Source organism: Carya illinoinensis, chromosome 13 (assembly GCF_018687715.1).
Source record: "Carya illinoinensis cultivar Pawnee chromosome 13, C.illinoinensisPawnee_v1, whole genome shotgun sequence".
NCBI lineage: Eukaryota > Viridiplantae > Streptophyta > Magnoliopsida > Fagales > Juglandaceae > Carya > Carya illinoinensis.
In genome coordinates this window covers 23,866,968-23,872,934 of record NC_056764.1, presented here as the reverse complement: position 1 = coordinate 23,872,934, position 5,967 = coordinate 23,866,968, and the positions used below count along the sequence as shown (strand labels likewise).

Below are 5,967 nucleotides of genomic sequence, written 5' to 3'. Positions count from 1 at the left end.
TGGAATCTCTTCCAACCAAGCTCAATCTGTATAAACGCAAGGTGGTGGACTCTCCTATGTGTCCTGTCTGTCTATCAGAAGAAGAGTCAAGTCTGCATGTAACCTAGACCTGTTTGGCTGCAAGAGATGTCTGGTGTCAAGGATCCAAAAAGCTATAGAAGGTTGTCTTCGATATCTGTGATTTCAAAGGGTTAATCAAGGCTTGGCTTTCGAATTTTGGACAAGATCAAGTAGAGGAAATTATTGCACACAAGATTTGGCAGAGGAGGAATAGATTTCTGTTTGAGGGGGAGTTTACTCACCCTTCTGATTTGATGTGACTAAGTTTGAAGGCAGTGGATGAATTCAAAGATGCTGCTGTCTCAGAAGTGTCCCATCCACCAGTTTCTTCAACCTGCATAAGTAGCTGGATAGCTCCACCTGAAGTGTTCTATAAGGTGAATTGGGACAGTGCTTTATGCAAAAACACCAACCTAGTGGGCATTGGCATTATTGTTAGGGACCATGGAAAGCATGTTATTGCAGCCAAAAGGATGAGAAGAGTAGTCACTCAGGATCCACTTATTGCAGAAGCCTACGGGGCATGTCCAGCTGTGAGGTTTGCTCAAGAGATTGGTCTTAGAAGAATTATTTTGGAAGGGGGATTCTCTAGCTGTGATAAACGGCATTAACCAGACTGAAGTCAGTTGCAATAAAACTAGGCCTATTACATGGGATATCAGATGCTTATTGGCTCAGATGGATGTTTGGGAAGCTGTTCATACAAGGAGAGAAGCCAATTCTATTGCTGATTGTTTAGCTAAGCATGCTCTAGGGGTCAGTGAGGATATTGTTGATTTAGAATTTTGTCCACCATGTATTATTTCCCTTGATTAAATTTATTAATGAAGTGATTCATTCTTTCAATATATATATATATATGCATGTAGAGTGTTAGAGCACTCCCATCGGATTAGCAATAGTCCAATTTCAGCTAAAATTTAGCTAATATGCCCTTACCCCCACATTGAATTAGGCATATGTATAAAAATTTGACAATTAACTACAGTAGCTCAACTCATATGTTGAGCTACAGTAACTTAGCAAAAAACTATTATACTATTTCTCACTCCTCTCCAATTTGCAGGAAAAAAACCCCTTGTTTTTCCTCCCATTGCCAGGCCTCCCATTTTACTCAACCTTCTCTCCATTCTCTCTCTCACTCCCGAAATCCCTCTCCCCTTTCTTCCCTCTCCCCTTTCTCTCTCACTCCCAAACTCATTCTCCCCATTTTTATTTTAACTCCCGAAACCCCTTCCTACCGAGCCATCTTCACCACGCCCTCTCCACTACCGAGCCCCTGTGAAGCCTCTCCTCCTCGACAACATCTTGCTTGTTAATTTCTATACTTCTCTCCCATTTTTTGTCAACGCTTGCTCTTATTCGGATGGTTATTTTATTGATTATTTTATGTAAAATTTGTTGATTATTTTCTTAGTGTTGAGCATGGTTATTTTTTTTTTTTTTTTGTGATTTGATAGAGATGGGCATGCTGATTTGGTTATTGTTGATTTTATTGTTTGAAAAAGGAGTTAGAGATTTTATTGTTGATTTGTGATTTTTTTTTTTCTGATTTGGTTTTGTGATTTTATTGTTGAACTATCTGTTGTTACTTTAAGTGTTCAAGAGCCATTTAGAACTAGGAAATGAACTGGAAATGTCAATGAACAGATTCACCATTCACAGATGGAGTACTGTATGCATTAGAAAAGTAAAAGGAGATGGTTGGAATGAGGGAGAGTGATATGATTTAGTGGAGATAACGAGTCTAGGAAGAGGCAATGCAAACCAAGCATTAATTGATGTTTGCTAGGAATGTAAATTATCCTTCAATAGCAAGGTGGCAAGCTCGATAAGCTCATGATTGACCCTTGTTCTTATTGAAACAGGCAAGCAATGTTAGTATAGAGAGCATAAACCCATAATTTGAAGCGGCCATGGTTTTAGAAAATGGAATGTTGGCCATTTAGAAAACAAGTATTTTTGGTCGGTTTGACCCTTTCATGGATTTCATGGAGAACTAATTCATTGACCCTATTAAAGAACTCTCAAGTCCATTAGGTTCCACTATTATTGAGATTTTTTTTTTTTTTTTTTAATTACATAGTGAATCTTTCCCATTATAGGTCCACAAATTCCATTCAGCCTTACAAACTAGATACCTTGGATTGATCCTTGTATATTGGCACAGTTGGTGGCCTCCTGGCTCTAGGATTGATACAGACCTTACTTAAGCTTCTCAATAATCTTAAGTTGATTGTCTTGCTTTGTTTACCTTAGCTTGGACATCTACACTTCCCATAAACTAAAAAAACTGATTCATTTCGTGACATTGTACAGAGAATTTGTCTGCATAAGTTTATCCTCTATGAGTACTACATAAGTTTTTCACCAAAAGTTCAACATGTATGATATTCTACACATGTTGAACTTTTGATGGCTGGACATATTATGTAATGGCTAGACAGATTATGTAGTGGCTAGACACATGTATGAACTTTTGATAAACATATTATGTAGTGGCTTGACAAATGTATGAACTTTTGATGGTTGGACAGATTAAGAGTGTAAGGTTGTAATGATTTGCTGTTGGGAAATTATGAAAATGATTTGGTGTTGAGAAATTATGCAAGTCTTTTAATGTTTTGTATTTGAATATGAAGTTAATTTAGGTTGATAGACGAGTTTTATGTATTTTGATATATAGATGGTTGGAAATTATGAAAATGAAAATATAAAGTACTTTAAAAATAATTAGATAATGCATTTAAATGTATATACAAAATAAAAAAATATAATATTATTTTATTATTATAGAGAGTAAGACAGCAAATCTAATGTGAAGTCCAAGTTATGAGTGATTAGGCATATGGTAAAAAGTGGCATATTAGCCAGATTTTGCCTAAAACTTTACCTAAGCCAATGAAGAAACTCTTAGGGGTTAAAGGTTTTTGCATTTAATTGAGTTTTGAATTAAAATTGTTAAGCCAAATAAATAGTTGTAATCACAATAACTTATTGTCAGGAAGGTTTATTTTCTTAAAAGTTAACCATATATCTACTAATCTTATGGGTCCATAAATATGGATCAAGCGTAGACTTCTAGATCTAATTTATTCCTTAATCTAGATAATAAAGGTTGAATAGCTGTAAGAACAGGGATTATTAAGGTTTAAAAATGGCCATAAGAGGTGGCATAGTACCAATGTACACTATAACATATTTGCCCATTTCCCACGAATTTGTTTCCCAAGATTTAGGCTAGTGACAAATACATAGCTAATACCACAAATAGCGTCCACCGAAAAATAAATTGGCTTTTTGTGGTGAGATCACGTCCAATGAGCAAAAATTTGTTATTAAAAGAAATTTTTTTTGGCAATAAAAAGTTGCCACAAAAAATCCACTTTATTAACTTTTTCGGCGAGAATGAACTGAGGTAATAGGTTTAATTTGAAGATAAAATCACTTGCTTCTTCTCCTTTCTTTCGTTCTTCCCAGCCTGATACTCTCTCTCTCTCTCTCTCTCTCTCTACATTCTTTTGAGTTTCTGCTGGCACTTCTCACTGCTATCGTGCCATCGTGATTGAGGGAAGCTAGTGAGTCTCTCAATCCTCTATCTCTCTCTCTCTCTCTCTCTCTCTCTCTCTCTCTCTCTCTCTCTCTCTCTCTCTCTCTCTCTCTCTCTCTCTCTCCCCCCCCCTTCTTAGTCCTTGATTAGGTTGCCCCACTGTCACGCCGCCGCAGCCTGAGCTCAACAGCCATTTCCTCGACTTGTCTCCATTGTAGTAAGCTCTTTGCCTCTCTCTTTTTTCTCTTTTCATCCATTTCTCCCACTCTCAATTTCACCCTAATTATCTTTCTCAGTTTCACCGTTGTATGTGGGGGTCTCAACCTGAGCGTAACAGAGGGCCATCTCCTCAATTAGGGTTTGTCGAAGAGCTTATTGTAAATAGTTGTTAATCCTATTACTTTGTTCTATGCTCTTATTTCTATTTTATATGACTAATATTTTGATAAATTGTTAGAAAGTTAAGGAAAAACAAGAGAATGTAGGAGATAAGGTATGTGGATGATGATGTTGATTAAAATGTAGTGCTTTGTATTTGTAAAGATCTTATGGAAGAGTTAGGGAGAATTTAATTTCGTCATATATTATGCTGATAGGTTATACTCTCTCTCTCTCTCTCTCCATGTGGTCTTATGTGATAGATCCTTTCATTTGGGATTTGTTCGTTGCTAATCACCCGAGATTTTAAATAGTTTTTGAACTAATACCTGGAGCATGAATTTGGTGGATTTCATATACAGATCTTATTGTTATGTTTCTGGTAATGAAGAAAAAGTTGGTGAAATTCTAGTTCAAGCACTTGAGCATGTCCAACTGTCCAACTCCCATGATGCCTGTTGATTTTTTTGTTGAGCAATTGTCTTTGTTATATGTTCATGGTTTATATTGTTGGAATCTTTAAATATTAGATATATTGTAGTTTGAAAAAGCGCCATGCTCTCAGATTATCTAGCATCTGATAAAGCTAAGATAGCAAAGTCTTACTATATCTAACATGTGTAAAAGGTTGAGCATTCGTCCATCTTAAATTTATAGGGGACTATTTCTAGCTCTTGGCTGTTTCTGATAACCATATTTATAAGCTGTAATGAAAAAGTGAAAAGAGATTATTAAACAAATTTAAGAAAACGTGAACTACTATATATGATGAATGGACTAAACAAATCTAAAGAAAAAGTGAGAAGAGCTTTCTGATAACCATATCATTGTCTGGATTGCAATAGGTGATTTTGTGTAACTTGCACATAAACCTATTATAGGCAAAAAAAACAAAAAAACAAAAAAAAAAAAAAATGAGAAGAGCTTAGATAAGATTACTTAGGATGGTCCTGACCCCGTCAAAAGTTCAGCGCTAATAAATGAGTTCTTTTTGTATGATAATTAGTATTGTTATTATTATTAGTTATTTATAATGGTCGTCAATCTTAATTGTAAAATCCACTTTAGAGTGATGGCACCTAGTATTAGGAACAACCATAATTGAGAGGGATCTTCGAGGTCAGGCCATAGTGAGAACCTTGATGTCACCATTGCTACAACAACTTGATTCTTCTGGTCATTGGTAATGGCCAGGTCATGGGAGCTCTAGAGTCCTACAAGCCAGCCATTGCTTGAAGTAATTTACCTGTCACCATTCTCCTACCTTCGATGGCAGATCTTGAATTATGGATTCTTAGAATTGGATAGAGAGAATGGAGAAAATATTCAGATTCCTTTCTCGTACAAATGACCAGAAGGTAACTTTCGCTGCCTAAAATCTGAAGGATATCGTATACTAGTGGTGGAAATTTAGAATTCCTTCGGCAAGAATTGGGATAAAAGTTTCCCATTCCAAGGAGTGACTAGTGAAGGTTTTCTTAGATAGCTTTTTTCCTTAGGCTCTCCAGAAGTGAAGGCCAAATAGTTTTCTGATTTGACCCAAGGGCCAAAGTCGTTTGACTAGTATGCTACCAGGTTTCTTGAGTTGTCTCTTGTATTCAATGTTATCTTATTTCATAAAAGGAGAAGAAGGATGTTTGAATGACGATAAAGGAGCAATTTTGCCACTCAGGATATGTAACTTGATGAACTTGGTCACTAGGGCTAACATTGTAGTAGAAGATATCCATAAGGGCATAAAACTAAGTAGTCATAGGAAATGTTAGAAGCAACAACAACAGCAGTAGTCTCCCAACTGGAATAAGAAGCCCTACCTAAACAAGCATTAAGGGCAACCTTAAGGGAGTCAAACATATCCTAGTTTACAAGCATATAGGCAATGCATTTAGGGCCATTATTATGGGGTCAAAATGTTTGCTTCAAGTGTGGGAAGCTGAAATACTTGCTCGAGATTCCTAGTTGAAGAGAGTACCGATGCT

At 36.2% G+C, this 5,967-nt stretch overlaps 1 long non-coding RNA gene across 1 annotated transcript; it reads left to right on the top strand.

Moving 5' to 3' along the window:
• The first annotated feature begins 3,480 nt into the window (after positions 1–3,480).
• Positions 3,481–4,314, top strand: LOC122292612. Its single transcript, XR_006236969.1, has 2 exons — positions 3,481–3,827; positions 3,907–4,314. It is a non-coding gene; the product is annotated as an uncharacterized LOC122292612 (long non-coding RNA).
• The last annotated feature ends 1,653 nt before the right edge of the window (positions 4,315–5,967 follow it).